Raw genomic sequence first — 18139 nt, forward strand, 5'->3', positions numbered from 1 at the left:
AGGGTTCACTGCAGAAGACTGAGCTCTAAGTAGTTTTGGGATTTCTGAAGTCAAGAAACCACAGTTAGTAAAGAAAGACACTGTACTTCAATGTATTATTCTTTACCTGGATATGTACAGAAACAAGGCAGAGGTGCAGAAAAGCAAAGAAACAGTTGGACCTTCTAGTTTGATTTTTTTTTTTTAAAGAAAGTAAATCCATACAAGCAGCAAAGTGCAAGCACTTAAAATATCCCCACCACAGAACTTATCAGGGTAAATATTTTCTGGTAACCCAGTGTGCCAGCACAGAAAATTCATGGTCTGCTGTTCTCTAAAGCATCCTTCTCTTTCAGGAGCAGCACACAGAGAGAATGACACAATGCCAAGTTACTCTCTCTGTATTCCAAGGCACCTCCACTCATATGCCCCCAAATCCCACTTCTTCCTTGTCAGAAATCTTTGTGAACAAATTTCCCTTTTCGTTTATTTTGTGAACTGTGCTTGTCTTTTTTTGTTTGTAAACAAAGAAACAAACAAAAAGCCAGAATGTAGCAAGGCTCTGCCAGAACTCAATTAATAAATAACGAGCATCGAGTGGTTTTGATCATTTCCTTCTGTCTGAGCCTCACAAACTGACAGTAAAACAGTGTATGACCCTTTACAGAACAATTTTGCTATCACATTACATCCTCACTGGAAATTAAGAGCACAAATTTGACATTTTGAATGGGAACAGCCCATCCAATTGGTTAAGTGTTATGCACTGGGAAGTCCAGAGCCAGCACAGCAGGATTTGCAAAGCATCCATGTAGCCACTCAGCAAATCCCAGCACAGCCTGCACTAACTCTGTCAATCATACTGCATTATACAGGTGTGACTAACACTATTTTGCTGGGCTTTTTGCAAGACATAACTTGAGCTTAAGTTCAAGCAATTCCTCAGGATGTATGAATCCACAGGGATGGGGAAAGCAGGAAAGGAGAGGAGTAAAGACATCCTATCCCGTTGCTACATTTGGAAGAATAGGGATGCAAGAAGTAACTTTCATATTCAAAACTGGAAAATGGGAAAAACAGGAATAAGAGGTGTTTAAAGATGGACGAGGTTGAGATGTGCTGAAAAGCTGTGTTCTGTCATCTGGAAAAAAATAAAAAAAAAGATGGCTAGAGAACACATTTTGCCACAGAGACAGTGTAAGGGAACACAGAAACACACAAACAGAGACAACTACATGAGCAGTTTCCAGCATTGTGTTTAAAAATAGTGGCCAGGAAGACAGATTCTCATTCCATCTTTGTTGGCATAACTTTGCTTGAGAGGAATATGCTAAATTTGTACCAGCCATAGATCTGCATCCTTCATTTATAAAGAGACAAACCCAGTACTAATAACACCTTTCTGTGTCCTGGTGTTTATGAGCACACCATCTGTTTGCATTTGGAAACTGCCCACCATACATGCTAAATTGTCAAAGATACATGAAGTGGGCGAAAAGTTAAGATTTCCATGACTTCAGCCCTAATTTGACTAACACCAGCACCAAGTGATCTCCATCCAAAGCATAAACATAGTCCTTATAAACTGTTTAAATGCCAGTGCTCTAAAGGCACAACTGTTCATGCGCTGTAATCTCTCTAATGAATAAAATTCAGCTGCATACACAAAGAAAAGTAATGTTTGTTGACACATCACTGAAAGGAAGCAAATAATGTCTCACAGTACTAAGAAACCTGATGAAAATGGAAGGGAAATTACCCTTTGAATAATTTTGCATGACCCACAAGTTTTAGTGGGCTACAGGGAATACAAACTCAATAGTTCCATTTTACTCACTTGCAGATACTTTCATTTTTTTATGTATACATATATATACTTTTTAAATGCACATTTACTCTTTATTTCTAATGGTTTAAATTGCTTTGGGTGCAAAGGAAAGACTGGATTTGAACTCTTGTATGAATCACATGCACAAACTTTCTGAAAAAAACATGAAGATGATAATAAAATAAACAAAACAAAAAAGAGGATAATTTCTCTTCCCTGTCTCTTTAAGATACTGCTGCTTTTCAGCCACACGGTGAATGCTTCATTCAAATAACAGAACATGGATTTCTCTTAGTAACTGCAGCTATAATTGTAGCAACTGGTTATACTGCTTCCATCCTATTAGTGTTACAATTGTCCAAAGCAGAACACTCGACTGAATTGCCCTCATTTCTTATAAACATCTCTCTTTTTTGTAACAGAAAAAAACCCCAAATGCCTTCAGAATGTTACCCCTTTATTCTGTTACCTTCTTTTGCTTCTTTGGCACCAAGAACATGAGAAAACAATACTGCTTTCCTGCCTTCAATGTTTGGCAGCCTTTTCTTAAACAAAAACACTGATTCAGTGGATGCTCTGCCCACTATTACAGATAACATGCCTTTTCCAAAAGTGAGTCTCTTAAGGACAGTGTGGGGTAGTTTTATTTGCAGTCATTCACCAACTAGTATCCCATTTAGGATCTAGTAAGAACTGGCTCTTAGCATCTTCCTCTGCTGTATATGGCATTTGCATGCATATTATGCAAAACAGTGATGAAAATAAATGGCCTGGGTTGTTCTGTTTACTCATACAGAGTACATATCTCTCATGTATTCTCACTATGATGAAAAGGCACAGGCATGAAGAGTCTATCTCTGCATGGGAATAGCATGTTGGGCAGAGGGGAGGCAGTAAGAAACTCAACTTTACTGACTCTTACACTGACAAGAAGAAAAAACTCCTGCATTGTCAAAATGCTAGACAAATTGTATCACTTAAAGCAGTTACTACTCCTAGGTTTCAGTTTGCTTCACTGGAAAGCAATTTTTTAATAGCATTATTAAGGTATCACACCATGATTTATTCTTACTTGGTTTTCAACTTAAAGTGTTTTTGCCTGCTGCATTTCCTTTTTTGGCTTTAAGGAAGGGTGGCCCAATAATAATTAAATTATAAAATATAACTGCTTTGATTTACAGGGTCAGAGGAAGAGCTTTGAAATGTCCAATAAATCCAAACACCATTTCCAGTCTTCCTTCTTGCTCACTCACTATTCTGTGTACTTTCCTTTCTACCCTTGAATAACATATGGATAAGCCAAGCATATTCCATTTATTTGCTCATTACATAACCCATTCCTGCTGTATTATCATTCCATACTTCAATAACTGTGCACATTCTTGTTACTCCATCACAATAAACCATCAGAACGAGGAAATAGACTTCAGTGTGTGGGTCCTCTCATTTTGGCAGGTTTAAGAAAGATCTTAATGGGAAGAGGGAAAAAGAGTGGAGAAGAACAGGAGGGAAAGACAAGAGGAGGGTTTAGCCTTTCACACGGGAAGGTATGTCAGAGGACAACCACAGTGCTTCTTAGCAAAGCTCCAGAGATCCAGGTCTGCAACAAGCTGTGTTCTGAGCACTGGCACAGGGTGCTGAGGACTGGTATGGGGTGCTGAGCACTGGCACGGGGTGCTGAGCACTGGTGCAGGGTGCCGAGCACTGGTGCAGGGTGCCGAGCACTGGCACAGGGTGCTGAGCACTGGTGCAGGGTGCCGAGCACTGGTCTGGGGCGCCAAGCACTGGTACAGGGCGCTGAGCACTGGTGCGGGGTGCTGAGCACGGGTATGGGGCGCTGAGATCTGGTGCGGGGTGCCAAGCACTGGCACGGGGTGCTGAGATCTGGTCTGGGGTGCTGCGCACTGGCACGGGGTGCCAAGCACTGGCACAGGGTGCCAAGCTCTGGTCTGGGGTGCCGAGCACTGGCATGGGGTGCCAAGCTCTGGTACGGGGTGCCGAGCACTGGCACGGGGTGCCGAGCACTGGCACGGGGTGCCGAGCACAGCTGCTCCCACTGCAGCAAAGCAGGTCACTGCCTCACTCAGGACTGAGCTTCTGTGTCACAGACCATCGCACTCGCTGCTGCCCCCAGCACCAGACCTGCACCAGTTGTCTTCCACAGGGGCTTCCAAGCCCCTTGGTCACACCATTGCATGCAGACCCTCGCCTACAGCACGTGACAAGGAGGTGACCACAGGGACACTGTGGCAAATGTCATGATGTCAGCTTTTTGACCCTGACACAACAGTCAAACACAGCAGCGATACAGAAGCCATTGTTTTAGTGATACAATGCTAAGAAAGTCTACGAAAAGTATGAAGTTAATCACCTAATTAATGAAACTAAAGTAATCTTCCCTCTTAAAAACCTCTGAAGGAGCATCAATTACCTTCAGTCACTTAAAGGAACAAAGTTCTCTATGGTGTTACTTCTCAATTCTCACAAAATACTCCTGGAAGTTTTTTGAGCATTATGGGAACACCTGAGTGCACGTGTTAAAATGCACATTTAACAAGCCTGGTTCTTCTCTTACTAAAATCAGCTGCCCTTAATTTAAACAGCAGGAGACCTGGGCCTTTTCCACTGCCATGTTCCTTATCAGAGCTCTATAAATGTCATATCTTTATTTTATTAGTGAAAGACATATTTTATAGATTAACAATAAAAGCGTTCTTGTATGTGAGTTTTCTAGCCCCTGTTGAGACTCTGAATTCTTGAAGGTCAAATAAAGCAGTCCATAGGAAGGGGGAGAAGAAAATGCTCTGCAATATCCTTTTAAAGAGCCTCCACAGCAAAGAGAGAATAAATAGCTGATTTGTTACATGGCTTTGAGGGCAGCCACAAATACTAAGACCACAGGTAAATGAACCTGGTCATGAAAGGAGCAGCAGCTCATCCAGTACCATATCTACATTAGTTAACTTTCTTTGTGATTCAAGTCCAAGACTTTGCATTGTTCTATTTCCGCCTATTCCTCTGCTCTGGATTCCCTTTGTGACACTTTTATCAATGGAAAATCGAGGGAGGCATTTCCAGCTGGGAGCCCAACAAAAAAACAGGAGGTTCAGTCTGGTTTTCTCACTTGCACTGCAAGAACCATTTCAGCACTAGTAATAAAAGCAAAACTACACAAAGGGGGAAAAAAAAAAAAAAAAAAAGACATGACCTGAAATTATTTTAGCATCATAAATACTTCACTGCTCTTTATTCTGCAGCATGGTTAGTGTCACACATTGGCACAATAATTTGCTAGCTTAAACAGAGCTCCTTGCAAATAACGAATTTGTATTAAGGGCCGCTGTCAGCTAGAATTCCAGGGAAATACAAAGGAAAAGATAACAGTGCCATTGGTCAGATCTACTCTTTGTTATGCCCTTGCAATTTTGACAGATTTATAGCTGCAGTGTCACATTATTAAAAAGTCTGACTGTGCCCTCTGTGAGTGGTGAGGAAAATACACACAAACAACAAGGGAAGGCAAGCAGCACAGTGGGAGCCACGCAAAATGGCTTGTGCACAGGGACATCCCCATAGCCACACCTGCAGGTGTCATTACAGCAGCCGTGGCGCTGCCAGTCAGGCGCTCGGTTTAGTTGTAACCTGAGGAGGTGACTTTGAAAATGAGAACATTTGTACTAACAGGATTTTCAAGGTAATTTTCAGGGGATAGATTTGGTATCATTTAAGACCAGAAAAGACTAATAATCATACTTTTAAACATTATGGCAGTACAGACCATTCATCTTGGGAGGCACTTGGTATAGTAAAAACAGAGTAACAACTCCCATGCATTTATGTGAGCACCATTTAACACAAACAACAAGCTCCTTGAAGTCCAGGGCTATTTTCATACACTACCAAGGAGCTCCAGCCACCATCACCTTCTCAAACAAAAGAAATGTCTCAAGGCTTCCAATATTCAATTATCCAACCACTGCAGGCTCTGCTAGTGTCGTAAAGACAAGTAAAATTTTTTTCTCTTGTTTACATGTGTAGCCTGTAAGGGCTCTGCTGAGAGAAATACCTTTTTCTTTCGGTAAGAAATCGAGGAAGTTATCATCATCTCAGTAGTACAAGCTTGTCAAAGCTGCAATAGGACAAGAAGAGAAAAGGTGAAAGTAAAATACAAGGGTGTGTTTTCAGAATCAGATGCAAAGGCTATCTTCTTAAAGACAGAAAATATTAAATATGTGCCGTAAACTAAAAAAAAAATCGGCAGTCACCATCATCAAATAGCCTGAAAGTTCAGAGGGCACCTGAGAGAACATTGTATGGTACCCAAAGTCTCTATTTTTTTGGTCAGTTGGAAGAATATTTTCAAAATTTCACATGGATTTCGCGTACCTAAACTATAACAAATTGTAAACTAGGAGACCTTAAGAACTTACTGCTAGCATTCTCTGAATCTGTACCACAGACCTGTTACAGGGAACAAGAGTTTGGGGAGAATCACATGCCAAATACCTGCCCTGTAGATACCCCCAACAGGAGAACATGCCAAGCAAGAAGGGATAAAATACTTGCAACGTTTTTGATGAGACTGGTGAAGAAGTGTCTTCATTCCTAGTTCCACAAAACCCGACATTTTTTAAACAGGCTACTATTTAAACCCAGTTTTACACTGAGCTTTTTATGTCCTCCCTAAGTCAATAGATAAACTTCATAAATAACCAGGCAAACCCATAGAACTGGGTTATATGTCCAGCTCCAACCATATACTTTATTGTCTTGCACAACATACAGAGCCATTCTCATTAGGTAGCTGAATGTGTAAAGCTCAGTAGAGAGCTAAGGAAGCTCCTAAACAAAAAATAATTTACGGGGCAAACTGCATGTGGAAAAAATTAATATAACTTGTGTGAAGTCAAATGAAGTAGCTGAAGGAAGTCTATGTAATCCCAGCAGACACAATCTATATTACAATCACAGGCAAATCAAACAGGAGGAAACATCCTTGAAAATATTCAGCAATTTGGAGTTTTTTCAGCTCCAAATCCAGACAGCAGCACATTAGTAGGTTATATTAACTAAATCCATCAAGGAAATCTCCATATAATTTCTGATCACTGTCTAGGGTCTGGTTTTTTGCTGTGGCCAATCTCTGAGAAAGACATCAGAACAGCAAAAAAACCCACACAACACTAAAACAAACAAACAAAAAAGCCCCCACAAAACAAGGGAAAATTACCACACCCACAACTCAGACCTAGTAATTACAAGCCAAAAAATGAAGTGAGGGAAGAAATCACTTCCCATCCCTGCAGGTAAGGTCGAAGTTCTCTAGCAATAGATTTGAAAATAATTAATATGAGACCAACAAGTTAAACGGCCTTACAGGGTCTTTTTAATTTATTAAATAAATTTTGCTTTAATCACATTAATTTTTCAGAAATGTACAATAATCTTTGTGGTTTAAAATGACTTTGTATTCATTTTTTAATGGAGAGTATTTTTATTCATCTAATACATTATCCTTTCAAGAAAATTATCATACTTGACTACAAGTACTTAACGGGGCACTAATTAATACTCCTATTTCTCCTCATTTAAAACTCCTTTGAGAAATGAGGTCAGAAACCTGGTTTAACACAGAAGACACTTCTCAGAGGCTAAAGGGGGAAGGGACTCAAAAGGCACTTGTCACCCTTCACCATGGAGGACATCCCCTTTGAACGCTGTGAAAAATGCGTATCATATGATTGGCTTTTCGCAGACATTAAAATGAATATTATATGTGTTGTGTTAGAAAGTAATGCTGTATTAATTCTCTTAAGTAGTGTGTTAAATATAGTTTTAGGTTATAAAAAATGTTAAAATAGAAACTATGCTATGTAGGATACTTTTTTTTACAGAAAGGACTTGAAGCGAAATAGCAGCCACAGGACACCTAAATCCTTCAGAGAAAGAGAATTTATTGCCCTCTTCTCAGAAGAAACGAGCTCCTTCCCGCCTCGAAGGCACTTAGGATTCAGAGGAAGAAGTTGAAGATGACCAGACAGAATCCTGTACTTGAATGGAATTTATGCATCGTGTATGATGTGCATGAATATGCAACAGGCTATTGTTTTTAAGGGTTAATCCTTTGTTAGCGGGGGTCCTTTTTCGGCCTCGTGCTGCCCAGGAAAAGGTACCTGGACGTCCGTAACTCTTTGGTTCTATTGTCTCATATTGTCCTAATTCAAATTATCCAAATTATTATTATTCTAATTGTATTACTATTTTTATAACCATTTTATTACTATTAAACTTTTAAAATTAAAAGAACCCAAGTGATTGGCGTTTTTCAAACGCCAAAGCCCAGGCTGGCCAAAGCCCAGCCTGTCAGCGACCGCTCCGGCCGAGCCAGCCGCTGATGGTAAGCCCCGGAGCAGCAGCAGTCCCTCTGCCCCGCACCTTATGGAAGACAAGAAGGAATTCTCCCATTTCTTCTTGTTTAACGGGGTGAGTTTTACTTTCCCCACTCTGCCCAGCTCTCCCCGGGAGAAGGGTTTGTCCCCCTCCCTCCCAGAGCCCGGGCTGCCGCAGCCACTCGTTCCCCGGGCCGTGCCACAAGGACGGGCGGGCGGGAGGGCGGCTCCACCTCCCTCAGAGCAGAGTCCCCGCCCGAGCCGCGGCGCCGTGCCAAGGCTCCAGCAGCGGCTGTGCCCCGCCAGGAACGCCGCAGGAAAACGCGGGTTGCAAACACCTCCCAGAGCTGCTGGGGACTCGGGGAACTGCTGCGGGGTTAAAGGGCTAAAGCAGAGACCGAGCGCAAGCGTCTCTGAAGCTCTCAGGAAATTTGCAGGCACTCACCCATGGACTTCACATTTGGGTTCGCTCCGCATTGTCTACTAATTGCAATTATCTAAGAGCGGCTCCGCGATGGGAGGAGGGGAGGAGAAGAAGGCTTCCTTTTGGCACAGCTTCTTCAGAGTTCAAAGGACACATATGGCCTGCAAACACAGTGCAGGGAATAATGTAAAATTAAAGGAGGGATGAGAGGAAAATGAGAACGCAGCAGGGACAAGCGCTGTTCTGGATCTGCTTGAGTGGAATTTTAAATAAAGAAACAGGAGGGAAAAAAATCAACAAAACCCCCAGACTTATTTTAATTCCACATCTGAACAGAAGGAGGGATCACGGGAGGGGGCCCACATATGAAGGGCAGACCTCTGGGGAGCAGAACTTGAGCATTTCTGCACGGGGCAGAGACCCCAAGCCCTACGGCCTCAGCCCAGGACCCAGAGGACTGGCCAGAGAGCAGGGCTGGAAGCTGCCAGAGATACAGGGCTTTGGGAAATGTACAGCCAACACCTCCAAAGAGACAGGATGGGTTCATTTCAGAATAAACACGTGTACAGTACCAAACCTGCAGGGAAGGACAGCCTGTCTACCCACAGAGTAAAGCAAGGAAAAATAAAAGAGAGTCCAAATAGCGCAGGTCCCAATTTCCCTTGCTCATCTCGCCACACAAAGAGAGCCACACAAAAGTCAGCAGCCTGCTAGATGGTGCCTGTGTCCATGCCAAAGGCTGACACCTGCTTGTGGCCTTGTCTTTGTTAGGGCAGAAACCAAAGGCTGTTCTTCTCACTGCAGGGCATATCAAGCACAAAAAGAAATAAATAAACAAAACAAAACAAAAAAAAAAAATCCACAACAATTCTCGGTTGTAATTTCTACATAATTATTGCACAACAACCACCCATAATGAGAGAATGAATTTATAACCACACACAAGCTATATTTACCAGTGGACTGGTTACAAAGCAAAACAGCAGGAAACCACAATGTGTCTTCATCTTAGCTCCTCAGCAGTGGTGCAGAGCAAGGCTGCCCGTGCAGCAAGGCAGGCTGGGCAGGTGAAACCCAGGCACAACCACAGAAGAAGAGCACAGCCTTATGGGGATAGAACCTGGACCGAGCGGGCACAAAGATGCTGCCTGGTAGTCAAGGGAAGCTATGCAGAGGTGCAGCTAGAAAGACTTGTTTGTCCTCAGGGTTAAACAGTCAGCCACACTGAGAAAACTGAAGGGAGTCTTGCCTCCCAACTATCCCAGCTTCCAGGAATTTTGATACCTAGGCAGAATAAAAAAAAAAAAAAAAAAAAAACAACAACAAAAAAAACCTAACAAAAACCAAATTTAAAAACCACCCCACTGGACATGTGCACCCCTGTACAGTCAGGATCCCCGAGATGAACCATCCCTGTCCCTTGAAATGAAGAGCCACTCGCAGACAGCACTTTATTCTCCTCCCATCAGCTATTCAAGTCAGCCCCATGGCAAAACGGGCACAATTCAACCCAAACTGGGACAGTGGGACTGTGCCACAAGAGGAGGCCTGATGAGGTCAGCAGCTGAGCCCCAGATGACAACTTTTCATCAAATGGGGAGAATTGACCTGGGTCGCTGAGCTCAGGGGACCTTCACCCCTCCAACGCAGCTTTTCAGGCAAATTTGGCCAAAACTGCCTCACAACTTTGGAAGTTACTGGGCCAATGCACTTAAGGAAAGACAGGCAGCGCATTCACAAGAGCCTCATTTCCTCAGGCTGACACCATACAAGCAGGCAGGATCCCTGCTGCCAGCAGTACACCCCTGACCACCTTGCCCCAGCTGCTCCTCCTCACCTCCCTCTGTGCCAGTACAAACCCTCACACTTTCCAGGCCAGCATGAGAATGATGGCGAGCTAGATCCAGGAACAGATCCTGCTGAAACTTTCTTTTTTTTTTTTTTTTTCAGGGATTATTTTTAACTTGGATCCTTTCCCAGACCCAGCTCAGAGCATGACTACACAACGCTTATGTCAGCACAAGGAAGCCATCTAATGAGCACCCATGAGGGGGGCAGGATTGCTGCCATCGCTATCCTCACCACCTTAATGAGCTTGTAAAACAACAGCCCATAGACAGCAGGTTAAAAAGTCACAGAGCTTCAGTAAATTGAGGATGGCACATACAAAACAAAAAAAAAAAAAAACAAAACCAAAACTCATACACACAGGTTACCTAGCCACTGCCATGTCAAGCTGCCAAAACACAGCAAAAGCCCAGGGCCTTCCACTGAGGAAAAGCAACCCTGCACTCAGCTCCACCAAAACCCCAATGCAGAAGGGCTCCTGACACGTGCCCATGGAAAGTCTTGGTCATTACTACTTCCTAAATAGGACACGCAAAGAAAACCCACAGCATGTAAACCACTGGTATCTCAAAATGACCTTTCTCTTATCTCTTTGGCTAGGCATGCTCTCTCTGCCCTGCTCTGGCCCTGGAGCGACACCAAACAGCCCGGCCCCAACTCGAGGAAGCATAAGAGCAAAAGAGAAGGGAAGGTGAGCAGATCAAACAATTCTCCTTCCTCATGACCTGTGGGTGCAAACCCATCACAACACATTGTGTAACCTTAAACACATGTTAAGATGGAGACAAAAATCCATGATTACTGTTTCTGGTGTTTATGCTGACCAGTGCATTATTACTGCTCTGGTGGCAATCAGCGAATCTGTCATGAAAAGAAAGGATGTGTTGGGTTTGCTATCGATCCTTATAATTCCTGTCTGAGAATAATCATACCATCTTGAAATATAGCCCAAGAGAGCACTGTTATTCCGGAACTGAGCTGCTTTTGGAAGATGAGTAAAAAGCAGTTACATGCTCTTAGATATCTTCTTGAGGTTGCAGACAATTGTTCCTGGCTTTACAGACACATTTTCTGATCATTAAGTATTCTCTTTCCCCTGTAGCTGAAAGAGCTACACACATATAAAGAAAAATCTGGCTATCCCAAGAAATCATGTAACTGACTATACACAGAGAGCTGTCAGGTAGGCACAAAATAAACTAACTGAAATAATATGATTTTTTCTCCCTCTAATATCCTTCATTTATAGTCACTGTCAGTATGACAACCAAGAACAGTAAGTGGAATGATTTCATGCATGATTTCATATCTCAATATTTCATTAATATTGATATATTCTATATCCCCTTGTGCAGCAGACAGTTTCTATCACTTACTTTGTATTAGGGTAACAGAGTAAGGCACCTCAAATGAAGCCTGGAGCAGTAACCATTCCCTCAAACCAGAGCTAAAACCTGGATTAACAGACTGTGACTATTGCCAGATCACCTCTTTCTCCTCACTGAAGTCTGGACATCACCAATGGATGGGGAGGCAGAAACACAAACCTCTGATGGCATCCAAAACTGCCCCCAAAAATGCATATGAAAACACATATTGGAAGCTTGGCTAGAACAACAGTACCAAACAAAACATATGACGCTAATCCAAGTGTTACAACAAATTGTCCATTGTAGCTGGAAAACAGAGAAACACAGCCCTGAAAAGGGATCAGAACAATACTGACTTAAAAATTGCTAAGGGTTCTTGTTAAGTGCACATTCTAGCATATTCATAAAGCAGGTTTTTTTGAAGGTAGGAAAAAATACGACAAAACAGGTTAACAAACTAAATGCAAATAGTAAGGAAAAATCAAAGATATAACCCAGAAGAAAGCTGAGCTAAGAAATGCACAAATATTTTGTGTGCATATGTGTGTGAAATTTAATATAATTCCTAATTCTCAGTATCTTGGATAACACCTGTCTTCCAGACCTGAGTTTCAGAAGTTTACTACTTTTTCACAAATGGATTCAGAAGGACTGTGGTCTCAAACAGTGAACTTCTGTCCTCCCTCCCACACATGTTCCCACTGACTCCAACCAGCCCAAAGTTAACTATAAATACAATAGAAAGTCAAATACAAAGGTAGCTTGTTGCCTAATTTTTCCCTTTTTTTCTGATGTGCTATTAGGCTATTCATAATGAATATAAAATACTTTTTTCTTTTTAATTAACAGGTAGTACAAACAAAGCCTCTAATATTTTACAAACCTAATTGATGCAAAATACTAGATATGTGTTCTAGGTCTCTGGTTTCAGATCTTTATTACCAAATTCTGACTTCTTTTCATTCCATTAATGCTTTCAACAGGTTATTAAAAAGCACAGTCTTGCTAATTTACTGTAATGTTTAGGATACCTACTCTAAAGTTATGGAGGAAATCAATAAATTGATCAATCAACAAAAAGAAACAAAAGTGACAAAACACATTTTGTTCTATTACTGTGGCAATTCTAAATGGTGTTTTAATTATTCATATAAATATCTCTAATGCATTAGTAAATGTGATGTATTGCACACCTACATTTTTTTTTCTTTTTAATTCTTGGAACCCAATTCAAGAATGTGGTTCCTTGCAGAAATACAAAGAAGGCCTCTGAATACTTTTTTTAGTATTTGATTCTAAGTAGTCAAATGCTGTCCTGCTTTGGATCCACAATACCACAAGATTACTTACTCCACAGCACTCTCTGCTGAGAGCAGATCCATAGACAAAGTCACATAATGTCACACAGCCTTGTAACACACCACACAACACAGCCAGGGGGAAGAGGCACCTCTCCATCACTCCTGCCATAGCCAACAGGCAAATTCCCAGCACTGCAGCTTGGAAGGGGAGGCAATCATGTATATTAACATTCCACTGAGAAAACTAGGATGAAGCAATGAGCTAGTGAATATCCTTGGGAAGACATGTCAGGGTCTAAATTCTGGGCCTGCCTAGCCAAGCCCCTCCTCCTTTTTCACCAACATGTAAAATTCTGTGCACCTTCTGTATCCAGCACCCCAGGCAATGCCAGTCTCACTTATTCACAGCCACGTTCACTCTGCCTATCCAGTAGCTGCACTGAAGTACTAAGTACCATCCTTGTCCCAGGAGAGACACCATCAGCACAAAGAAAGCTGCAAAGCCCATGAGTGATTCTGCGTAGAGGTGGAATTTTTCAAATTATGATAATGAGCTTCAAAAGAGAGTGCACGGAGCTGCACAGATACACTCCCTTTTTACGTCAGGAGGCACATAAAGGGTTGACTAAACTCTGCTGCTTATTTTATGTTATAATCTCACCCCTCCCTTATTTAGTAACTTCCTCCTTAAGCCCTGGCATCTCTTCTCCATTTCCCTCACAATCTTGGGGCCTTTTCCTCCCGAGATTATAATCTACTGGAAGTTCCCCCTCCCTGACCACTACCCACATCCCCGTCTTTGTTCTGGCTCCCTGCAGCGCTCAGTGTCTGGACAGGCTTCACATTCACTCCAGATTTTTTGCTCTCCTGCTCTTCAAAGCTTGTGAAGCAGGTTTTCATTCAGCTACCCTTGCCTGCCAGGATGGGGAGCAGTGCATGGAAACTGAAAAGAGCTCATTGAGCACCAGGCGAGCAGGCCTTTGCAACTCAAACCCAAGGTAGAAATGCTCACCGTGTGTCTTATTTAGTTCAAAGCCGAAATGTTTCTGTCTAGGATGTCTGTTTGTATCTCAAGTCACAGAGAAGCCATTAGTACCAATAATGTGTCATTACGGGGGCGTCAGCAGAGACTCCACAGCTAAGGTTAATTTGAGATGCATAATTTAAAGCAGAAATAAAATCCCTCCATTTCACACTTTAATGACTCAATTCAAATCATTCTTCAAATTTGACACAGCAGCTCTTAAGGGGACACTTGCATTTTTTTCATGTCCCTTTTTGCTTTTTCTGGCCAATTTTAAGTAAAATACTTATCTAGTGCAGAAGTAAAATACACAGATCTTCCATTTACAACCACTTTAACCTGTCTTCCCCCTCACATTTCTTTTCAGCAGTTTCATACTTCACACATTCACTCTGACACATTAGAATATGCATGATACAGGCCACTTCCGCAAGTTAAAAAAAACCAAACCCGTTCAGAGTTAAAATTTTACTCATTGTAACCCCAGGGATTTTGCCAAGAACAGCTGACAACACTGTTTATCTTAAACATACCACATCACTTAGGTAACAGTAGTACCCCCACAATTCTTTGTCCTTAGTATTTCCACTCTCAGCATCCTGCTAAAGTACATTAAATACATAATCCTTGGTTTTCAAACTGAGGCAAAGACAGAAGGATGCTGTGGTTTCAACAAGTGCTTCAAGCTGGTCCAAGTCTCCCAAATCACCAATAATTTGTTCTGTCAGGCTACTTCTCTCAGAACAGCTGATAAAACACAGAAATAATTAAGCAAAAACCCATCACAACATAATGAAGCAGCATGATAGTGAAATCTTCATGCTGCTGAGGATGCAACACCTCTCTATCAGACATCTCCTGCCAGTTGCTGTGGATTCTTCAATAAAGCTCACGTAATACTACAAAAATGTGTAGAAACATAGAATGACTTTTGTCATCTGACACAACTCTATTTTGTTCTGGACTTTCAAGAAATCACAGTTCAAGCACACAGACATTCTTTGGAGAGCTGCCCTCAATGCTAAAAATGGCCATGGAATTGCACAAGGCAGGGGGGAGGGAAGAAAATTCCAAGAAAACTTTGACTCATCCATTGTAATTCCTCAGGTTTTTGGAGCAGAGAATGGAATGCCGTCAAGCTAAAATTGACAGAGCTATTTTCTGATCTCTAAGTGATGTCAATACTTCACAAATCCACAAGTGCTGGGAAAATTTTTCTCTGCAAAATTCTAAGAATGACTCTTAAAATTTGTTGGGTTGGGGGGGGAACCCAGAGCTAAAAGAGGTACTTGAAATTAAACTCCTACGTAGGTATGTTTTTGAATACTGAGAGTATTAGGCTTCACAGCTTTTTGCTATCTGTGACTCAGACTTGCTGCCACAGGTGTCAAGTCATCAGGGACTTAACTGGAGCTCTGCAGAAACCTACTGCTTTGTGAATATTTTTTTTAACTATATGTTAAAAAATCATCCTCAAAGACAGACAAAAAGCAAGCTTTTCCACTCAGTAAAGACCTGAATCTTTCCAGTCACTAGATTTTACTGTCCTGTCACCTTTCACCTAGAAAAGCAGATTTTTATGGTTTTCTGTTAATTCTTAAGGTTTTCAGAATAACATCATGTCCACCAGGGTTTTCAGAACAACACAATGTCAACCAAATCTAACAGGCAAAAGAGCTTCAATAAAGTTCTGAGAATAACACATCTACTCTGGCACGCCAACACACTATTTTTAATTGAAGCTCATTAAAGATGTAATATAAGAAAAATTATATTCACTTCCAGCACTGTTCCATCAATGCAGTGAGATAATCATGCTGCTGTACCATACATAAAGCAATATTTATGAGTAGTGGTTTAGGTAATTTAATGGAAAGGCAGAAAGCAATGATTCATTCCTTGTTCTATCTGTTGCTGAAAAATTACTTTTGCCAATTGCAGGGCCCAAGCAGGCACACAGAGAGATTGCTTTCAAATGTTAGTAAAACAGAGACCTGGAAAATGAAAAGAGACAAGTCAGTTAAAATGCCGAACAAAAGGAAAAAAAAAATCTGGATTACAGATGAGAATTACTTTACAGAGCAGCATACAAATGCAGGCCTCTAAAGTAATTTAAACCAAATGCAGATGGAGACTGAAGTCATTTAGTGAGTCAGCACAGTAATATGACACTAAAATTACAAGTGAGAAAAGTGCAATCCTTTTCATATAGCACACTCTATTTTATTCCAAATTTTCCTGAAAACAAATTAATTGTATCCTTTGTGTTGTACCTTCTTCGTTTCCATTGGACTCAACCTCTACCTTCCAGAAAGAAATTAATTTCATGCAGGCTGACTAGTTGTGAGCTCTGATGTCTAGGACTTGAATTTCCCTTTCAAAAAAGTTTCATCTCCAGACCATGACCACATTAATAAACAATCATTGGCATGAACACTACTGACCCTCTTCCAAGTTATGATTACTTTCCTCTGAAAATTCTTTTTTTTTTTTTAATTAACAGTTAAAACCAAAGCTGCAGAGAATCATTAAAACTTCTGCCTCCCAGATTCTGCCATCCCAGAGGTTTCAATCACCTACAGCCAGGTACAGATGGGGACTTCAGTGCTAAATATACCCCCCATCAGTCAAAGAAAGGCTTTGCTTTCTATCTGCCTCAAATATTTTTTAAAACCATAATGGTTTTTAAACTTAAAAAGCAATCTTCATCTCGTTCTTGCCTCATACTTTCAAAAAAATGTAATTCTGTGAAAGCCACAACAATTGCTTGTTCAATAGAGACTGCTACTTTCTGAAGTGCTTTGTCAGATAGATTTGTACGGACATACATGGGAGAAATGAATACTCCAAAAATATCCACAACAGATAACAAGTAGCGTCTAGAAACAACAAAAAGAAACAAAAAAAAGGAAAAAGAAAGTCCTCCAAATGCAGCCCAAATTGGAACAAATGCCTACAGTAGCAACAGCACAGGAAGAGCAAAATGTTATTGTACATTACTGGCCTGCAGCCCACAATTACAAAAAATACTGCAGTATTCCGCAGTAACAGCATAAAATATTATCATTTCAAACAAGCAGCTGCAGCACCCTGCCCACAGCAGCCACGTCGCAGAGAGCCAGGGGAGGAGAGGGCTGCCAAAGGACTCCCCACTGCAGAGGGAGAGTGGGCCACGGGGTTGGTGAACCCTTGGGATGCCTTCTCCTGACACCCACAGCTCCATCAGGGCACAAAGAACCGCTGCTCAGCAGCAAAATGCTCCCACATGGGCTCCAGCTGCTGAGCCCTCCAGCAGAAGAGAATCATGATGCTCACTCTGCACTCTCCCTCTTGCTGTAGGTTGCCTTCTGCCAAATCTTTGCAATTTTCACATTGTCTTGGATTCAATAAAATCTCCCCCATCCCAGCTCCCCTGCACTAATGCCTGTGGTACCCAGCCCCCTGTAACAGCCAGCCAGGAGGTTTGAACAGTGGCCTAGCCAGGGGCTCCCAGAGCAGAGGTTGGCATACAGTGCCATTGTGATGGCTACCATTCCCCTCCCCAGACAGTGAGCAGCAGCTCCACTACAGGTCAGCAGAAGGGGAGAAAACATGCACACAAGTTTATCAGCAATGCTTTTGCCGACTGCTGTACCCAAGGATGGCCAGCACAGAGGGCAGTCCCACCACAGCAAACAAAAATCCCCAAAAATTAACAGGTAAGTCCATCTGCTCACTGGCATGCATTGCACACTAATGAACAGCCCTAAGCAGGAATAACATCTACCAAATTTGGGTTCTGCATGGATCATTAAAAAAGACCATTTAAGAAGTTACATGTTTTCTGCAAACTTAATGTACTTGCAGAACAAGCAATCAGAGGGAAAAGCAAAGCAGAAACCCTAACTAATGCAGGTTCAGCTAACCAGTTTCAGCTGAGATGGAGTTAATTTTCTTCCTAGTAGCTTGTAAGTTTTGTGGGTCTTGGATTTAGCAT

General features: G+C 41.8%; 1 protein-coding gene across 12 annotated transcripts in view; it reads right to left on the reverse strand.

Annotated features, from left to right (window-relative positions):
- ATXN1 (ataxin 1) overlaps positions 1 to 18139 on the reverse strand; it is a 342349-nt gene that overhangs the window by 139926 nt on the left and 184284 nt on the right. For 8 of the 12 annotated variants that reach the window (XM_063160277.1, XM_063160269.1, XM_063160323.1 and 5 more), the window contains one exon: positions 8642 to 8781. The exons of 2 other annotated variants lie outside the window; for them this stretch is intronic. The gene's annotated coding sequence lies outside the window, so the exon portion shown is untranslated. Of the gene's footprint in view, positions 1 to 5873; positions 5937 to 8641; positions 8782 to 9576; positions 9685 to 18139 lie in introns of those variants that run through there. 2 more of the 12 variants (XM_063160261.1, XM_063160333.1) reach the window with 2 other exon arrangements.

The sequence above is a fragment of the Melospiza melodia genome, chromosome 1, assembly GCF_035770615.1.
Source record: "Melospiza melodia melodia isolate bMelMel2 chromosome 1, bMelMel2.pri, whole genome shotgun sequence".
NCBI lineage: Eukaryota > Metazoa > Chordata > Aves > Passeriformes > Passerellidae > Melospiza > Melospiza melodia.